Here is a 21,986-nt window from a genome sequence, read left to right on the forward strand (position 1 = left end):
GAGGAGGAAGGGATGGGTGAGAGGAAGAACAGGTTAGGGAAGCAGAGACAGGCTGGGCTGGTTTTGGGAAGCAGTGGGGGGAGGGGACCAATTGGGCTGGTTTTGGGATACGGTGGGGGAAGGGGAAATTTTGAAGCTTGTGAAGTCCACATTGATACCATTGGGCTGCAGGGTTCCCAAGCGGAATATGAGTTGTTGTTCCTGCAACCTTCGGGTGGTATCATTGTGGCACTGCAGGAGGCCCATGAGGGACATGTCGTCTGAAGAATGGGAGGGGGAGTGGAAATGGTTCGTGACTGGGAGGTGCAGTTGTTTGTTGCGAACCGAGCGGAGGTGTTCTGCAAAGCGGTCCCCAAGCCGCAACCATTGGTTTCCCCAATGTAGAGGAAGCCACACCGGGTGCAATGGATACAATATACCACATTGGCAGATGTGCAGGTGAACATCTATTTGATATGGAAGGTCATCCTGGGGCCTGGGATGGGGGTGAGGGAGGAGGTGTGGGGGCAAGTGTAGCACTTCCTGCGGTTGCAGGGGAAGGTGCCGGGAGTGGTGAGGTTGGAGGGGAGTGTGGAGCGGACAAGGGAGAGCGGAGAGAGTGGTCTCTCCGGAAGGCAGACAAGGGTGGGGATGGAAAAATGTCTTGGGTGGTGGGGTCGGCTTGTAGATGGCAGAAGTGTCGGAGGATGATACGTTGTATCCGGAGGTTGGTGGGGTGGTATGTGAGGACAAGGGGGGATCCTCTGGGGGCGGTTGTGGCGGGGTCGGGGTGTGAGGGATGTGTTGCGGGAAATGCGGGAGACGCAGTCAAGGGCGTTCTCAACCATTGCGGGGGGAAAGCTGTGGTTTTGGAAGAACGTGGCCATCTGGGATGTGTGGGAGTGGAATGCCTCATCCTGGGAGCAGATGACGCAGAGGCGGAGGAATTGGGAATAGGGGGTGGAATTTTTGCAGGAGGGTGGGTGAGAGGAGGTGTATTCTAGGTAGCTGCGGGAGTCAGTGGGCTTGAAATGGACATCAGTTTGTAGCTGGTTACCTGAGATGGAGACTGAGAGGTCCAGGAAGGTGACGGATGTGTTGGAGATGGCCCAGGTGAACTTGAGGTTGGAATGGAAGGCGTTGGTAAAGTGGATGAACTGTTTGAGCTCCTCTAGGGAGCAAGAGGCGGCGCTGATACAGTCATCAAATGTAACAGAGGAAGAGGTGGGGTTTGGGATCTGTGTAGGTGCGGAAGAGGGACTCATCTCCACCTATCTGGATTCCATTTTCTCCCCTTTAGTCCAGGAACTCCCCACCTATGTTTCTGACACGACCACGCCCTCCACCTCCTCCAGGGCTTCCAATTCCCCGGTCCCCATCACCTCATTTTCACCATGGACATCCAGTCCCTATACACCCGTATTCCTCATGAAGATGGCCTCAAGGCCCTCCGCTGCTTCCTGTCCTGCATGCCCAACCAATCCCCCTCCACCGACACCCTCATCCGCCTAGCTGAACTCGCCCTCACCCTCAACAGCTTCTCTTTCGATTCCTCCGACTTCCTACAGACAAAGAGGGTGGCCATGGGTACCCACATGGGCCCAAGCTATGCCTGCCTCTTTGTAGGTCACGTGGAACAGTCTCTCTTCCGCACCTACACAGGCCCCAAACCCCATCTCTTCCTCCGGTACATTGATGACTGTATCGGCGCCGCCTCTTGCTCCCCAGAGGAGCTCAAACAGTTCATCCACTTGACCAACACCTTCCACCCCAACCTCAAATTCACCTGGGCCATCTCCAACACATCCCTCACCTTCCTGGACCTCTCAGTCTCTATCTCAGGTAACCAGCTACAAACCGATGTCCATTTCAAGCCCACTAACTCCCACAGCTACCTAGAACACACCTCCTCTCACCCACCCTCCTGCAAAAATTCCATCCCCTATTCCCAATTCCTCCGCCTCTGCCGCATCGGCTCCCAGGATGAGGCATTCCACTCCTGCACATCCCAGATGTCCACTTTCTTCCAGGACCGCATCTTTCCCCCTGCAGTGGTCGAGAACGCCCTTGACCGCGTCTCCCGCATTTCCCGCAACACATCCCTCACACCCCGACCCTGCCACAACCGCCCTAAGAGGATCCCCCTCGTCCTTACATACCACCCCACCAACCTCCGGATACAACGTATCATCCTCCGTCACTTCAGCCATCTACAATCCGACTCCACCACCCAAGCCATTTTTCCATCCCCATCCTTGTCTGCCTTCCGGAGAGACCACTCTCTCCATGACTCCCTTGTTCGCTCCACACTCCCCTTCAACCCCACCACACCGGGCACCTTACCCTGCAACCGCAGGAAGTGCTACACGTGCCCCCACACGTCCTCCCTCACCCCCATCCCAGGCCCCAGGATGACCTTCCATATCAAACAGATGTTCACCTGCACATCTGCCAATGTGGTATATTGTATCCATTGTACCCGGTGTGGCTTCCTCTACATTGGGGAAACCAAGCAGAGGCTTGGGGACCGCTTTGCAGAACACCTCCGCTCGGTTCGCAACAAACAACTGCACCTCCCAGTCACGAACCATTTCAACTCCCCCTCCCATTCCTCAGATGACATGTCCATCATGGGCCTCCCGTAGAGCCACAATGATGCCACCTGAAGGTTGCAGGAACAGCAACTCATATTCCGCTTGGGAACCCTGCAGCCCAATGGTATCAATGTGGACTTCACAAGCTTCAAAATCTCCCCTTCCCCTACTGCATCCCAAAACTAGCCCAGTTTTTCCCCTCCCCCCACTGCATCACAAAACCAGCCCAGCTGGTCCCCTCCCCCCACTACATCCCAAAACCAGCCCAGCCTGTCTCTGCTTCCCTAACCTGTTCTTCCTCTCACCCATCCCTTCCTCCCACCTCAAGCCGCACCTCCATTTCCTACCTACCACCTCATCCTGTCTCCTTGACCTGTCCATCTTCCCTGGACTGACCTATTCCCTCCCTATCTCCCCACCTATACTCTCCTCTCTACCTATCTTGTTTTCTCTCCATCTTCAGTCCGCCTCCCCCTCTCTCCCTATTTATTCCCGTTCCCTCTCCGATGAAGGGCCTAGGCCCGAAACGTCAGCTTTTGTGCTCCTGAGATCTGCTTGGCCTGCTGTGTTCATCCAGCTCCACACTTTGTTACCTTCAGTAATGGTTTATCAGTTTCATTTTGCTGTATTTGAGTGTTGCATGATCTGGATAGCTGATGGTATTCAGATGTTAAGGCACTTTTCCACCTCTTTTCAGTTGTATTGCTGCAATATTCCAACTGTAATTAATATTTTATTTTCACACATAGGCACAATGTTGTAATATGTCTGTCTAGGCTTTCTTTTTAGTGATTAAAGTACTGTTCTTACAATTTTATTGTCTGTATTGAGTACTATTCTATTAGTTGTATTCACAGCATATCTGTGCAAATTTCTAGGTATATTCTAATTTCAAAGTAGAGTACTTGTCTTTGTCTGATGGCTGTGATGGTATCTTTCATGGTTCATGCCTAAATGAATCCTTATCACGAAGCAATTTTAATATTTGTGTCTGTTCTAATTATTTCTCAATTTAACTTATATTTCTAACCAGATATTGTTAAGCAATGCTTCTTTTGAAATTATGGAAATTTCATGTAAATATGCTACAAACAAAATAACAAGAAACACAAGTTGGCTGCTCAGCCTTTGAACCTGCTCCAAGATTTTTAAAAAATCATGTCTTATCGAATTTTAAGCTCAGCTCCACATTCCTGTATAACCTTGACAAACTTCCATCTCTTTGGCACTGAAGAATCTATCTACCTCAAAAATATTTAAAGATTCTGCATTCTTTACCTTTTGAGGAAGGGAATTCCAAAGACTCTCAACTCACTGACTGAAAAGAAAAATCCCTCAATCACTGTTTTAAATGTTCACACAAAATATTTCTACAGAATTATTTGAAGTCTTGCAAGTTTTTCACTTGAGGTCAGCTTTATATCATTAAAATTCTGATAACACTAAATTCAAACTTAAGAATGAGCAAATAAGTGTCCCACTTTGCCAAACTTGTTGGACAAATGCATGTCAGTTCCAATGACAGGAAGAAAATCAGTGATTTCACCTATCGTGGGCACTTTTGATTGAAAACAGATATCGGAAGCATTACTGATTAAATACCTACAAGACAGAAAGTAGCAGCTTATGATTTAGAAAGGTAATGCTACAGTGATCTCATCATTATCCTGCCAAATGCCATCTATCACATTTACAGAGGTTAACGATGATGGATTACAATCTGGAATGAAGATGTAGCTTGTAAATAATGTCACACTGCTCTTCAACTGACTTTCCTGAAGCACAAACAGACAGCTAATCAATGCTGGAAAACCTACATTAAACAAGACTTTCCTCTGGATGTACTGAGGGGATCTAAAAGAGTGACATTGTGGGACAAAAGTCTTTGTCACAGAAACCTTGTTGCTGAACTCGAACACTACAGAGTCAATATCAGTCCTCACCCATCATTTATTCCTGTGTCTATGACTGTTGGGAAATGCAAAGCGCTTTTATTATCCTATTGATAGGTCTAATTACCAGTCTTATGCTGTTTTCAGCAAATGTTTCATGAAATCCTACTGACATTATTGAATCAGCATAATGTTGCTTCTCAGGGAGAAAAAAAATGAAGGATGCCAGAAATTACCAACATTCATTAGAGATGATTGATACATTTTCCTGGAAGCATGACTGACTGATTCCTTCCATGATCTGATCAATGGCAGCAGTTCTATGCAAATTACTGCACTTCTGAGCAAACAAATTCAAACACAAGCTTTGTTGTTTATCCATTACTTCTCACAGCAGTTAGCCAAATCTACAGAAGAATGTGACAGGAAATAGGGAAAGCTATTTTATAATCCGATGTATCTCTACCGTGTCCTTGTATGAAAAACCACAGCAATCAATACTTTCTAAAATGAATTCAAAATAATAGAACGGATAATTCAAAATAAAATTTCAGTCTATTATCCAATTGAATGGCAACTATTAATACCACTAAAACTTAAATTAGAAAACAAATTATATTGGTAATCTCATAGTTCATTGACAAAACTCATACTTGATTTTCAAAAAAATAAAACCTGTGACGAATGTTAGTTTTGTTCGGATTGATTTCAAATTTGATAATGTTTGCTAAGTGGAGCAGCTGACTAGATGTTTATCAATCAGAAACAGCAAGTACAAAGCTTAATTACAATTTGCATCTCATTTTTAAATCTAACACTGCTGTAAACCTTCAGAGCTGCCGCCCCTAGTTTTTCTAATGACATCTGATTTCAGTAATTTGTTGTATTTGGCACAGATGGAGGATCAATTATATCATTATGGCTGATACCATCTGTTAATTTTCCTCTCCTCTTTCACTATGCTCACTAAATAGGCCAAGCCTTCTCCTATATTTTTTCCTTTCCTAGCCCTAAACCTATTTATTTCTCCAGCTTCTTGCCCTCTAATTCCTTCAGTCTTGTCCAAGAAACAGATCACTTGCTCCTTTGCTTTAAGTACTGACTTGTTTGCCATTTCAAAACCAGCATTGTTAGTGTCCTCTTCAAAAAACACTGTCTTTGTAAACAGCTACTTCAGCTCAAATATCACCATTCTCTCCAAAGTGCTTGCAAACATTGTTATGTCCCAAATCCATGCTCACATTTCTGACAGATTAATGTCAGGATTTCCAGTTTAGGTTTTCACTCTGTCAACAGCATCAAAATGACCCTAGTTATTGTTACAAATATCCTTTGACAATGACCACCTGAATTAGTCCGATCCAGTGTTTCTGAACTCAATCTATCCTTGGAATGCATAGTGCCCTCTTGCTGAAGAGAAAGCTGTATGTTGATACCAACATTCAGGCCGTGTTCAACCTAGTTGTTTCATTGCAATGCCTCTCTGTCAGTCTATCTCATTCCAAGGTAGAATGAAGGGGATAAATGTTCAATAAACACTTGTGGGAAGGCAAATGCGGATCTACTCCCAGGGGACGTCTTTGGGTTGTTTGCATATGATGCATTCACAGAACATTAGTCCAGGCATCTGAATTACTAGATCCGAGACATTATCTCTGTGCCCATCTTCCCCCATTCTCTCCCTCTATGTGGCCCATGATGACCACATATAACCCCTGCTGGATATTACCTGCTCTAAAAATGGCAGCCATTCATTCACCTTGCTACAACCTCACCTGATAAAAACGGTGGCCATACATTTACCTTGCTTCACACTAACCCACATAACATCATATGTAAACAATCCAAAAGCCTCCCCTGGGAATAGATCTACAGTTGCCTGTCCACAAGTGTTTGTTGAACATTTCTCCACTTCATTCCACCTTGGAATGAGATAGACTGACAGAGAGGCATGCAAAGAAAGAACTAGGTTGAACATGGCCTGAACGTTGGTACCAACGTGCAGCTTTCTAGCAAAGTGCCCTCTTTGTGTCCCTCTACAATATTTTAGTTAGCCTAACTGGGATCATTATCCACAGTTTGAGTGTTGCAGTACAGGAGAAAGTCAGCTAACCAGATAACAAGATTCAAAATTTTTGCTTGAGTTTACATGAAAAATTTATCATAAGGCATCACGGTTAAAATTAAATAGCACGAGGCGAGTTTTTAAACTTTGGGCCTCAGTGGCAAACAGACCAAATTGGAAAAGTAAAGTGTGCTTTCATTCAGGTTTCTTTACAAATTCATTTATACAATGGTGAACAGAAGATACACCAAAAGCAATCACTATTGGTGATTCTTTCAATGTAATATATTTATTTGAAATTTTTTCTTCAGGTGAAATTCTTTGATATACTTATGAAAGGCAAAACTAAGTAGTTTGATTACTACGTCAAAAAAATAGACAGCACAAAAATAAGTGTTAGAAAGTAACTGAAATAATGGTTTAAAAATGAATAGAAATTACTTTTAAAATTGCTTTTAAAAACAATACAGAATTATTTCCTCATTGTACTAAGGTGTCATAGTCAGTTTCTTAGTAAATTGGAGATAGTGAACAACCTTTTATTACTATGACTAAAAGTTCCAATACAATCTTGGAGCCTTCTCGAAGTCCTGCAAATGAGTACAATCAGCAGAAATTCCCAACTGGGACGTGACCAGTTTTGTTGATAGAACCCACTCCAGATGGTGCTTTTCAAAACAGTAAAACAAATCACAGAAATTTGAGTTATGCTGAACAACATTTATGTTGACAATTCCACAATGTTTTTGATGGAACTGTTAATATTGGGCAAATTGCTCGAGCTGAAACTCCAGGCATTTTTTCTATTTTATCTAAGCAATACTATGTATAGTGTTCAAAATATTTAGAACAGATAAAGGGAATGAAAATGCATGAAAACAATCTTGATTATACCAAAGTGGCTCACGCGGCCCATCACCAAACCTATGACGTAACACTAACAAATGGAATTCATGCAAGATGCATTCCTATAATATCTATCCATTGCTTTCTTTCATCTAGGTACTCTTTTTCCATTTCCATTCTGGTCCATTTCAATACATTTTAATCTATCCCCATGGCAGTTATGTGTTGTTTTTACATGATGATGGTTTTCTGTTGAAGAGAGAACATGTGCATCATGCAAATTATGAATGACCTCTTTGATTGAAATGTGGTCATGGCATGTGACTGTCTTAAAAACTACATATTATGTCTATTTTTTGGTAATTATTTTCTGTTTATTTCTGCTTGTTGTATATCATTGCATCAATTCCATCAAGAAGACTGCTGTGTTCAATTTCCAAAGCATTTCTTGCCTCTGCTCACATTCTTGTGCACTCATTTAAAGGACCTAACTCAAATCTTTATTGCCTTGGAACAAAAACAGAAGTTGCTGGAAAAGCTCAGCAGGTCTGGCAGCATCTGTGAAGAAAACATCAGAGTTAACATTTCAGGTCCGGTGATTCTTCCTCAGAACTCTTTACTATCTTGGGTCTGACTATTCATGTGCACTTCTGTTTCGTTCTGAACTGCATATCATGTCCATGATCTATATAAAAAATATTTGTATTTCATCCTATCTTTTTCTAAAGCCAACTAACTCCACAAGCCATGAATCATTTGACATAAAGTCCTAACTCTCACTTCTCATTCCTTCCAAGAACATGACACCCTCTACATCAACAATATCTTTTGTCGTCATATGTGTCTTTTCACTTAATCTGCACTCTGGTGTTTCTGTTCATTCCACAGTTCACACACTCGATCACCTCAGGTAGCTTCCCTTTCAGTCAGGACACATCTGTCCTGAAATTACATCTCATGATCTCAGCTGATGTTATTACTAGACAAATTAGATCCTAGATTTAAACTCCCATTAACACTTCAGGGACTCCCTCTCTCACACTGTTGTTAAAAATATCTAGTTTGATAGATTTTTTCAAATGTAATAAAATGGTTGTTCACTGAAAAAAAATGCAATGTCGCACATTTAGTTCTAGTAATAAACCAGAAAACATAAAAAAGTTAAAATACAATCAAGTTATTTACATATATCACAATTTGAAAGATTTCACAACAGATAATAAAATACAATCTCATCTATCCTGACACCATCATTTTTAACTATTTAAACAGCAGATATATTTTGCTTCTCCATCACACCTATAAGCTTATCTTAACTGTTTCTTTCAATTGCCAGTATGTAGTGTTTGGTCACCTCTTTCTTGATTAGTAACATAACAAAGCTGAGGCTTTCTGAACTTTAACCTTTTATGTTCTAGCCAAACACTTTCTGTTCTGAAATTTACACTTAAGAAATATATTCCTTAACGCCTCTGAATTATTTCCTTTCTTTAGAAGAAATATTTCCCACATCTGACTTCCATCAGGACATCCTCAAATTGGAAAACAAAAGCTTTCCAAGTCTTGGGCTTTCTCCTCAAAACAAAATAAAGAAAAAAAAGAGTCCTTATCCTTCTAATCAGAAAGTATGCTAAAGCACTTCAAAGTTTACTTTGTCCACTTGTAAAATTCTCCCGATACACAAAAAAACTCCCATTATCACCCCAGGAACTCCCACTTTCTCACTAGTTTAATCCACACAGACAAAATACACAATTTACAAGTTCAAATTTTAACTTCAAAAATAAGTAGTATTAAAATATATATAAATCATACACTTTATATAACAAAGTATAGTTCTCTCGGTCTTCCACATGCTCTCTTATTCTTTAACACCTCAGTTTAAGCATGTACTTTCTTCTCATTCACGTATAAGCTTCACTCAAAGAGAAAATTAACGTTTTAAAAATGTAAATTGTATCACAATGAGCATTAGCCATGTTCATATGCTAAAAATTTAATGTCATAGAATTGTCAGGTAAAGTGAGAGTTATTTTGAATTACATGCTTGTATATTCAGATATTCACTGTGAAGCTCACATCTAAAGTATTCATCCCATGAAACGTGAGCTTCGCACTCACATCCGTTGAGAAGATAGTGAAGTGCTGCTTTTCTGTCTGCTGATGTTGTGCTGATAAAGATACTCACTTAAAATTGTTGGATAGGATGTTCCAGCGTCTTGATCAAATGAGAGTGAACAGTAATATTTTTCCAAGTTAGCATGACGAGTGACTTGGAAAGACACTCAAAGGCAGTAATTTTCTGTTATAATACTCTGTCCTTGTCCTTCTAGATAGTGGATAGCAAGAATTGTGAGATATCTTCTTGAACCCCAGCAATCCTTGGAATGTAGTGACATAAACATTGAGGTTATGGAGGAAGATCCATGATGTTGACTCAACAAGAGTCAAGCAAGGATAATATAGTTCCAGAGACAAAAACTGAGAAACTCTGATTTCTCTCCACAGTTGCTGCCAGACCAGCTGAGGTTTTCCAGCAATTTCTATTCTGCTCTCTAATTTACAGCATCCATCCTTCTTTCGGTTTGCATTGTGCAACATATTTCCAAGTCAGTATATTGTGAGGTTTGAAAGGCAGAGCAGTTGATGGTTTTCCCAAACATCTGCTGCCCTTTTCCTTCTAAGATCTCAGTATTGCAGTTATGGAAAGTGACAGCAAAGGGAGCTTTTCTGATTTACTGCAGTACATGTTTGAAATGGTACACACTGCTGCTACTCTATGTGGTGAAGGGAGTGAATGATAAAGGTGGATAGAGCGTCAATCAGGTGGGCTGCACCCTCCAAGATGGTGTGAATTTTTTGAGTTTTGTTGGGGCTGCATCAATAGAGGAAAGTGAAGAGGAATCCATCACACTCCTGTTCTGTATCTTGCAGATGGTAGACAGGCTTTGGAGAGATTTGACCTGTGCTTGTAACCATAATGTTGACATGGCTGGCTTCATGCATTCTCTGGCCAATAGCAACACCAACATGCTGATGGTAGAAGATTCAGTGATGGTAGTGTCATTGAACATCAAGGGTGATGGTTGGATGCAATTATTGCAGATGGCCATTACCTAGCATTTGTGTGGTGCAAATGTTACTTGCCACTTATTAGAATTTTTACAATTTTAGCTGCACATTGACGCTTATTGCTTCAATATATTAGGATGCATGAATGGTGATGAAAACCATGCAATCTTCATCATTCCCACTTCTGACCTTATGATGCAGGGAAGCTCATGAATGAAGAAGCTGAAGATGGGTGAGCTGAGGACACTACCCTGAGTAACTCCTGTTGAGATCTCCTGGAACTGAGATGACAGGTCTTCAACAAACATGACCATCTTCATTTCTAGTGAGCATGAGCCCAGGAAGCAGAAAGGTATCCCGATTCCCATCGAGTCTAGTTTTTCTAGGTCTCCTGATGCCACACTCAGTAATATGCTGCCTTGATGTCAAGGGCAATCACTCTCACCTTACGTCTGGAATTCAGCCCTTTTGTCCATATTTGAGCCACATTTGTAATGAGATTAGGAGTTGACGGTAGGGATTTCACTATGTTAATGTCATTAAATATTGTTCAAACTCCGTTTGTTACAAATTGTAATTGTTGAAAATTCTGAAGCATGCATGTTACTTCTTATTTATCAATTCAACCCTGTATATTGTCCAGGTCATGCTGCACATGGACACGGATCCCTTCATTCGTGAGAATTTGCATCTGGATCTGAACACTATGTAATACTTGGTGAATATACTTGCTCTTGGCCTTATGATGGAGGGAAAGTCATTGATGGGACAGGAAAAATAGTTCGGCCAAGGGTAATGCTCTGATTCATTCTAGTGTTACTGTCCTTGAGCCACCATTACTGCAATCTAATTGCCACAGCCTTTCTTTATGCTGGGTGTGCATCTACCAAGAGCGAACACCCTCTTCATTCCCACTGGGGCTAATTTTATTGAGCTTCCTTAGTGCTAGAATATTCTAAGTTAACCCATGATCAGAGTCTGTCACTTTCATATCACCTCTAAATAAAGTCCTTTAGTCGAGATTTGGACCAAGGTTGTGTTTTATAATATAAATAGGTCTGAATTGGTTAATATTGGAGACTCCACTAGGATGGACCCAATCTGACATTCTCATTCAGTCCTGTGTGGAAAATGTCTAGCTTGAGACCCCAATAGGCTCAGGGATACCATCTCTGGCTTTTGATAATCTTATTATGTCAAATTATCCAACATATCTTATATCAATTATTATCATGCAATATCCTGCATCTTTAGTTAAGGCTCATAATCTATTGACTTTTTAACACTGTTAACCAAACGAGTCCAGCATCTCCACACTGGTTGATTAGACACTATCTAGAAAGGAGGGTTGTTTTGGAATCTTGTGGCATAGTGGTATTGCCCCTACTGTACAGTGAGAAGCTTCAGATTCAAGTCCGATCTCTGCCAGAAATGGGTTACAAATGTTACCGAAAGGAATCATTGGTTGATTATTAAAAAGGAAGATTGGTGGCAGCACTCTATACAGCCAATAGTCAGCGGTCCAGAGTGCATTCAATAGACTAGAATGAGGTCTAAGAGACCCCAAACTAACTTTAACTGAGACGGTTGTTAGTGAATAAGTACCCCTTGATAACACCGTAGATGGGACATTTTGTCAACTTGCTGATAATTGAAGAGTTATAAGCGTCGTTGACTGTATGAGATTTGTCCTGTCTTTTGTGGAAAAGGCAGTTTTCAAATTTGTTGGGCATATGCCACTATTCTAATTGCACTGGAAGAGCATGCACAGACGCGAGGCTCATTACAAAGCTTACCAATACCAAGATAAATAACTGGTGGGCAGTTTTCAATCCAGACTTAGCAAATAGGCTGGAAGGTGAGGTGGGGCGATAGTGTGGGGAGGGAAGATGATGTTAGCATGTGCATCATCTTCCCAACAACTTCCATTTAAGTCAGGCAACCCTTCTCACCTATTCTCCTCAACAATTAATAACCAGTTAAGAAACTCACTGTTCTGTTGCTGTTTTTCTGTCTGTTCATAGGGAATTCAGATTCTCTGCAATAAAGGAAACAGCCCATTAAAAGCTGCTATTCTCCTTGCAGGATTAAGTTGTGGCCCTGCTGATTGGGTCCACCGTGGCTGCTTCTTTTCAAGGCCCTCTTCCCTTAATGTCGACCCTTCTTGCACTCACTAGGAATTATCTGACCGTGCTTGGTGAGCTCCATCCATTTTTATGGTTTCTGGTTTTTTATGGTTTTTCCATTGTTGCTGGTTCAGGACACGTACAATATTAGAAATGATCACTGCTATAATTCGCTGGAGTTGGAGTTGATCGCTTAATGGTGCAGAATCCCTGATTCTAGTTAATTGCCTAACAGCCTTGGAGTTGTGCCAGGGTTTGTAGAAATGGCTACAGCAGGCTTGTCATCAACATTTTGGCTGGTATAGGAGCCCACTATTACTGCTCATATTATATGCAAACTATTGTATGTACATTATTTATATTATACCTTCCCTTATCTGTTTATCACCAGAAGCTTCACTGGAGCAATCAAGTTTAAGTTTGAAATCAAATGAATTATTTGATAATTGCATACATCTGTGAATTGGAAAAGACAACAAATACTTTTATAATCAGAGGAACAGCAGAGAGCGATCAGTCCACAGAATTAGAAAATCATATTGTGCATCTAGGTACTATTGAACCCATTGTGTCTGTGAGTACTCTTTGAAGTATCAATCCAATTAATCTTGCTTTTAGCACACAGCCTGTGTATATTATAATATATTCTCAGATAGACAGAAATCTGATTCTTCAAGTTTGATTGGATGGAGGGGTGGCACAGTGACTCAGTGGTTAGCACTGCAGCCTCACAGCACCAGGGACACAGGTTCAATTCCAGTCTGTGCAGAGTTTGCACATTCTCCCTGTATCTGCATGGCCTTTCTCCAGGTGCTCCAGTTTCCTACCACAGTCCAAAGATGTGCAGGCTAGGTGGATCGGCCATGCTAAATTGCCCATAGTGTTCAGGCGTGTGTGTTATAGGGGGATGGGTCTGGGTGGGATGGTCCAAGAAGCAGTGTGGGCTTGTTGGGCCAAAGGGCCTGTTGCACACTGTAGGGAATCTAATCTAACATTGAAGGCAAAATCATTTTGATTTGTTGTCAGGTTTCTTGGCATTTTTGACAGGCAGTCCATGATTATCCATCCGCACCAACCCCTCATCCCCACTTCAGTTTGGTGTTGAAGAATCATAGACTGAAGAATCCCATTGGAGAAAAATCTCTGGGTCAATACTGACCTTTATCCCAAATAATATTTCTTTAACAAATAGAACATTAGGAAAATTACTGTCTTCCAGAAACATTAATATTACTGGCTTCTATATCATCACAGAAAGTTGTGGATTAGGTTGGAATATATTAAAATGCATAAGCTGCAAGGAAATTACAGTTCAGAAACAGAACATTGAGTCCAATTGATCATTGCTAATGCTTATGTTTCACTTATGTCTTCTCTCATCACTTTCATCTTACTCATTATCATTTTGTTGCATTCCGTTCTTCCTCAAAAGTTTATATAACTTCTAATATACTTCTGCCATGCAACTGAACTATTGTTAGCAAGTTTCGTACTTTAACCAATCCTTGAGCGAAGAAATTTCTCCTGAATTCTTTAGCAGATTTATTGTGGCTATTTTGTGTTTTGGTTGTTCATTTTCATTACCCAAAATTGAAACATACTGAACATTCTTTCTGGTGCTGGCTGATTGCAGACTAATGTTTGTGAGAATTGGAGGTCATTCATTCCAGCCCCAGGACATTATTGCAGGAGTCACAGAGACATACAGTCGAAACAGACCCTTCAATCCAACTATTCCACACTGACCATGTTCCCAAACTAGACGAGTCCCACTTGGTTGCATTTGGCACGTGTCCCTCCAAACCTGTGCTATTCATGTATTCATCTAAGTGTCTTTTAAATGTTGTAATTGTACCTGCATCTATCACTTCTTTTGGTAGTTCATTCCACACATGAACCACTGTCTGTAAAAAGTTGCTCATCATGTCCTTTTTGAAACTTACTGCTCTCATTGTAAAAATATGATGCCTAATTTTGAACTCTTCCATCCTAGGGAAAAGGCCCTTGCTTTTCTTCTTATCTATACCCCTTATGATTTCAGTAAACCTCTATAAAGTCACCCCTCAACCTCCTACTCTCCAGTGGAAAATGTCCCAGCCTATCCAAGATGACAAGGTGTAGAGCTGGATGAACACAGCAGGCCAAGCAGCATCAGAGGAGCAGGGAGGCTGATGTTTCGGGCCGAGACCCTTCCCCGAAACGTCAGCCTTCCTGATCCACTGATGCTGTTTGGCCTGCTGTGTTCATCCAGCTCTACACGTTGTTATCTCAGATTATCCAGCATCGGCAGTTCCTACTATCTCCCAGTCTATCTAGCCTACTTTTATAACTCGAACCCTCCACTCCCAGCAAGATGCTGGTAAGTCTTTTCTAAGCCAGCTCCAAATTATTAAACTTTCGTATTGCAAGGCTACCAGAATCGCACACAGTACTCCAGAAGAGGCCTCACCAACGCCCTGTACAATCTCAATATGACGTCTCAACTCCTATACTCGAAAGTGTGAGCAAAGAAGGCAAGAACGCTAAATGCCTTCTTAAGAATCCTGTTTACATGTGACACAAATTTCAAAGAATTATCTAGCTGAACTCCTAGGTCGTTCTGTTCTACAACACGAGCTAAGGCCCCACCATTAATTGTATATGTCCTGCCCTTGTTTATTTTACGAAAATGCAATGCCTCACATTTATTCAAATTTAGCTTCATCTGCCACTCCTCAGGCCATTGGCCCCTTTGACCAAGATCTGTTTGTAATCCCAGATAACCTTCTTTACTGTTCGCAATGCCATCACGTTTGGTGTCATCTGTGAACTCACTAACCACACCTGCTATATTCTCATTCAAATCATTTATATAAACGTCAAACAAAAATGGACCTAGTAGCAATCCCTGTAGGACGCTGCTGATAACAAGCCTCCAATCTGGAAAACAACCGTCCACCACCACCCTGTGTGTTTCCTACGGTCAAGCCAATTTTATATCCAACTGGCAAACTCACCCTGAATCCCATGTGATCTAACTTTCCTAATCAGTCTAACATGTAGAACCTTGTCAAAGGCTTTACTAAAATCCATGTAAAACAAAATCCACTGCACTTTCATCATCAATCTTTTTGGTTATTTCCTCCAAAAACTCAATCAAGTTTGTGAGATACAATTCTCTCGCATGAAAACCATGCTGAGTATTCCCTAATCAGTCTTTGCTTCTCCAGATGCACATAAATCCTTTTTGAAAGAATCATCTCCAATATTTGATCGACTCCCGAAGTCTGTTATTCCCAGGCTTCTTCTTACAGCCTTTCTTAAAATAGGTGAAACACTAGCTACCCTTCAGTCCTCTGACACCTCACCAGTGGTTATGGAAGATACTAATATTTCTGCTAAGACCTCTGCATTTTCTTCTCTAACTTCTCACAATGCCCTAGAATACACTTTATCAATTCCTACAGATTACCCCCCTTTATGTTTTCTCAGACCTCCAGCACCTCCTCGTCTGCAATGTGAACTGTTTTCAAAACATAGTATTTATTTCCCAGAGTACTCTACTCTCTCTTTCTTTCTCTACAGTAAAAACTGATGCAAAACATTTGTTTCGCATCACCCCCAATACCTGAGGTTCAACACAAAGATTACCTTGTTGATATTTAAGGGCCCCTATACTCTCTCTAGTTGTTCTTTTGCTTTTCATGTGTTCGTAGAATCTCTTTGGATTATCCTTAACCTCATCTGCCAAGGCTTTCTCATGTCGCCTCTTGATCCTCCTGATTTGCCTCTTAAGGATGCCATGCAATCATTATGTTCTTCAAGTGATTTGCTTGATCCCAGTTGTCTGTATCTAAAGCATATTTTTACTAAAACTGCAATACCTTTATTCATCCATTGTTCTCTGCTCTTATCAGTCTCACCCTTCATTCTAACAGAAACATAATGCCTCTGGACTCTCATTATCCAAACTTTGAAAGTCTCCCATTTGTCAGTCATCCCATTACCTGCAAAAATTCTACTCCAATCTACTTTTGAAAGTTCTTGTCTCACACCATTAAAATTCACCTTACTCCAATTAAGGACTTTAACTTTTATGAAAGGCTTATCCTTTTCCATAACTATTTTAAAGCTAATAGAATTATGATCACTAGTTCCAAAGTGTTCCCTGATGGGCACCTCAATCTCATACCTTGCCTCATTTCCCAACAGAAAGTGAGGTTTTTTTCCTTCTCATGTATGTATATTTACATCTAAAAGGAAGAAAATTTTGTTGGACACATTTAACAAATCCCTCACTATCCAAGCCCTTAATGCTGTTGCAATCCCAGCCAATGTTTGGAAAGTTAAAAATCCCCTATCATTACTATCCTATTATTCTTACACGTATCTGAGATCGCTCCACGTATTCGTTCCTCAATGCCCCTCTGACTATTGGGGGCCTTTGATATAATCCAAGCAAAATGATCATCCCTTTCTTATTTCTAATTTCTACTTTTGTAGTTTCATTGGATAATTCCTCAGAAATATCCAATGTAATTACATAGAACAAAGAATATAAAACAGAACTGTACAGCACCCCCTTTGGCCCATGATGTTGTGCTGAACATGAAGCCAAATGAAACTAATTCCTTCTGCCTACCCTTGGTCTATATCCCTGTATTCCTCGCATATTCATGTACTTATCTAAAAGTCCCTTAAACACCCCTATCATATCTGCCTCCACCACTATCCCTGGCAGCACGTACTAGACTCTGACCCTTCTCTATGTAAAAAACTTGCCCCTCATATCTCTTTGGAACTTTAGCCCCTCACCTTAAATGCATGGCCTCTAGTATTAGACATTTCATCTCTGGGGAAAAGATCCTGACCTTCAATAGAAGGGTAATGTTTTCCTTAATCAAAAAATGCCACTCCCCCTCCTCTCTCATCTCCTTTTCTATCCTTCCCTGGTATCTGAAACCAGAAACATTGAGCTGCCAGTCCAGCCTTTCTCTCAGCCAAATTTCTGTCATTGTTATGACATCCCAATCCCATTTTCCCATATATTCCCTGAATTCATCAGCCTTACCAGAAGGAGTTAGTCTAAGTAGTGTCCTAGGCCCAACCATCTTTAACTGTTTCTTTACCACCAGGTCAGAAGTGTGAATGTTCACGAATAAATACATACTCGGCTCAATTCATAACTCCTCAAACATTGAAACCATTTGTGTCTACATGCTGCAAGCCCTGAACACTAGTCAGGTTTGGCCTGATAACTGATAGCAGAGTATACACAACGAAGCGCCAAGCAATGGCCAACTCCAACAAGAGAAAACTGAACTAGTTACTCTTAATATTCAATGCAACTATTCACAAGTAAATCCCTCACAATCAACATCCTGGGATTATCATTGATCGAAAATTCAAATGAATCAATTACATTAGTGCTGTGACTACATTACCAGGTCAGAGTTTGGAACTTTAATCGTGACAGTTTAATCTCCAGATTTACCAAAGCCTTTCCATCATTTACAAGGAACATGTCAGGAGTATAATGGAAAATTCACCCTTTGTCTGTTCAGCAGCAACAATCAAGAAATTCAACACCATTCAACAGAAAGAAGTTGGCTTAGTTAGTACTCAATTCATAATCTAACACACACTAAAATACTGGTGAACAGTGGCAGCAATATGTGACATATGCAAGATGCACGGGAGCAACTCATCATGGTTCCTTTAACAGTGTTAGTCACACAAATGATCTCTGCTACCTCGAAAAACAATGACAATAGATGTTTGGGAGCCCTGCCTGTCAGCTTTCCAAGTCAGACATAATCTTAGGTTGGAAATATATTGCCATTCATTCAATGTCACTTGATCAAATTCCTGGAACTCCCTCACTAATAACATTGTGGGTGTACCTCACCACATCAGCTGCAGAATTTCAAGAAGGGCAATTAGGAATGAGCAATAAATGTTGGCCTTGACAGTGGCACCAACATCCAATGAACATTTCTTTTCAACAAAACTGGCTGAGTATAGTATACACTATGCAATCATTAATAATACTCCTTCAGAAATAAACTACCGTGGTATTTATCTTGGTTTTGAAAGTCTCAAATAATTAATCTCAAGGTTTCACAGGACAAAATTACTGCTTGCAGTGAGAACATCAGCAATAACCTGATAATCAGTAGAGTGCTGGAATAGGAAGTTCAAGTGGCTAGAACTATGCATGCTTTTATTAAACATAGTTTTTTACAAGCCTATCCAAGTACAAGGCTGCAACGTCATTCCCAGGGCTGACCTTATTCGTTCAATGGAGAGGGTACATTAGAATGATAGCCTTTTACAGGTATAGTTGAAACTTGTAAAATCATAAGCTTCTTCTGTCTGTACGCAAGGATAGTGATTTATTAGTATGGATTTTATCCTTATTAAACAATAAGTAGTTCATAAAAGCCTATTCATTAGAGTTCACCATTCAATTCCCAAATGTTTTCTCTCACAAAACAATGATTTCTATCTGGTGAAGTAAAATTGCAGTAATCAATGAAAAAAAGTCATTGTTCATTTCACTATGGATACTTTTTCATTAAAATTAATTAATAAATCCTTTAGTGTTTAAAGTCTCTCATTACTTTAAAATGTAAAATTTCCTGCACAAGAATATTCATAGGCATTTATAACAGATAGGATAGTCACATTAGACAGTACTATTCACCAGTACTTCATTTCAGAGATTGGTAGAGACTGTGTCAAATACTTCAGAAAGAAATTATGTGAGCCATGAGATGCTGCACATCTAGTTTAATTTGTAAGAGCAGAAGCAGAAAATAATCTGCATCTCAGTACTTTTACTCAAAATTTGAAGTCAAAGCATGGAATCTTTAAGTGCCAGTTGGAGATTTACTATAATCCAAGGGCTCCTGTACTTAAAAAAAAGCATTTCATTATCACTCTCTCCAAGTAAATTTGGGAATAATGCTGGCTTACCCAGTGGCATCTGCTTTTCATTCTCAGGATGTCACTAGCTAGGCCAGCAGTTTTTGCCAATCTCTAATTGTCCAAAGAATGATAAAGAGTCAAGCACATGCCTGTGGGTTTAGAGCCATATGTAGGCGAGACTAGGTAAAGATGGCAGATTTCCTCCCCAAAATATTTTAGTGCATCAGATGAATTTGTATGTCATTCTATCATGGCTATATTATTGCCATTAGACTAACATTAAATCCAGATGTTCACTGAATTTAAATTTCTTCATCTGCCCTGTTGGGATTACTTATATATTTTGGGCTCTTACTTTAAGGCCATATGTTTAAGGGGTGAAATTTGTTCTTAGCAGAAACACAAAACAATGGGCGCTGTAGTGACTCAGAGATTAGCACTGTGGTGGCTCATTGGTTAGCAATGCTGCCTCATAGCACCGGGGACTTGGGGTTGATTCCACCTTCAGGTGACTCTCAGTGAGGAGTTTCCACATTCTTCCTGTGTCTGTGTGGGCTTCCTCCAAGTGCTGCAGTTTCATCCCTCTGTCCAAAGGTATGTAAGTTAGCTGAATTGCCCATATGGTCCAGGGATGTGCAGGCAAGGTGGATTTGCCATTGGACATACAGGCTTATAGGGGTGTGGTGGGTCTGGGTGGAATGCTCTTTGGAGAGTCGCTGTGAACTCAATAGGCTGAATGGCTTGCTTCCCCACTGCAGGGACTCGATAATTGATGGTGAGTCAACACCTTCAATGGAAAAATCATGTCAAAGTAAGTATAAAACAGCTAGAAGATTCTTAACCACTAATTTGTGCTGCTGATAAAGACTAATCCTACATTACTTCTTTAAATTGCTGTCAGCCCTTGGTCAGTTAATGATTCACTGCTGCTGGGGAAGGATTTTTCCAGACTGACAGGTTCTCAATTTTATGTGTCAGCACAGAAGAAACCAGCACACTTTTCTTTCTCTTTGCTTCTCAAATTAGTTTGATATTTTGAAGTGTGATGGATGAATGCCAGATGAAAATGACATATAGAATGTATTTACATTGTTAGATCGATGAGGAAAACTTACTTTTACATTTGGCTTGTACATATTTATTTCTAGTGCATGCTTATTACTTGGAGATAACAGCTGGTATTTGTCCATTGCTCAACGTGGCACATGATGCATATGGCCATTATTTTTAATTGTAGCTTTTCTCACTCATCATTAAGAAGAAATATTCAAAAATCTTGTACATTAAGGAGACAGCTGCCACTTTCATTGAAATTGCATTATTTAAATTCTTGCCTTTGAATAAATTATGATAAATAACTGAGGAGAGACTGGGGGAAAAATTCAACCTGTAGCCATCTGTTTTGCAACCGACTAAATGGGGGGGGGGGGGGGGGGGGGGGGGGGGGAGAGAAAAAAAAAATCTTCCAATGCAGATTCTGTTGTGGAAATCCAATAAATACGAAAACAAACAGGCCAAAATGATGCAGAGTCACAGAGATGCACAGCAAGGAAACATACCCTTTGGTCCAACTTGCCCATGCTGACCAGATATCCTAAATTAATCTGATCCCATTTGCCAGCATTTGGCCCATACCCTCTAAATCTTTCCTATTCATATATGCATCCAGATGCCTTTTAAATGTTGTACTTGTATCAGCCTCCCCTGGCAGCTCATTTTTTTTACATGCACAACAATCTGCATGAAAAAGTTACCCTTCAGGTCCCTTTTAAAAAACTTTTCCCCCTCATCTTAAATGTATGACCTCTAGTTTTGGATTTCCCTACCTTTGACTGTTCACCTTATCCATGCCCCTCATGATTTTATACATTTCTATAAAGTCATTCCTCTTCCTCTGACACTTCAGGGAAAATAGTCCTAAGCCTACTCAACCTTTCTCTGTAGCTTAAATGCTCCAACCCTGGCAACATTCTTGTGAATCTTTTTTGAACTCTCAGGTTACACAACATCTCCACTCTAGCAGGGAGACCAGAATTGGATGCGCTATTCCAAAAGTGGCCTAACCAATGATCTGTACAGTGGCAACATGACATGCCAACTTCTGTGTCAATGCACTTACCAATAAAGGCAAGCATAACAAGTGTCTTCTTCTCTACCCTGTCTACCTGTGACTCTGCTTTCAAGGATCTATGAACCTGCAGCTCAAGGTCTCTTTATTCAGCAACACTCCCCAGGGCTGTATTATTAAGTTTATAAGTCCTGCCTTATCAAATTGTAGCATCTCACATTTATCTAAATTGAGCTCCATGTGGCAGTTCTTGGCTCATTTTCCCATCTGAACAAGGTCCCATTGTACTCTAAAACTGAGAATGTGAAACTGCGTGATTTTACATGCTTGTATTCAATGTTGGGAGCACAATCTATTTTACAATTAGAAATGATTTGGAGCCCCAGTACCATCACAGAACTCTGATTTGAATTAGTTAAACAAATCATAGAATCC

The 21,986-nt window shown here is 40.7% G+C and overlaps 1 protein-coding gene across 1 annotated transcript in view; it reads right to left on the minus strand.

Moving 5' to 3' along the window:
- The window catches only part of LOC125454115 (low-density lipoprotein receptor-related protein 1-like), a 1,886,982-nt gene that overhangs the window by 398,424 nt on the left and 1,466,572 nt on the right, over positions 1-21,986 (minus strand). The gene's annotated exons all lie outside the window — the stretch shown is intronic.

This window comes from Stegostoma tigrinum, chromosome 7 (assembly GCF_030684315.1).
Source record: "Stegostoma tigrinum isolate sSteTig4 chromosome 7, sSteTig4.hap1, whole genome shotgun sequence".
In the NCBI taxonomy this organism is placed as follows: Eukaryota; Metazoa; Chordata; class Chondrichthyes; order Orectolobiformes; family Stegostomatidae; genus Stegostoma; species Stegostoma tigrinum.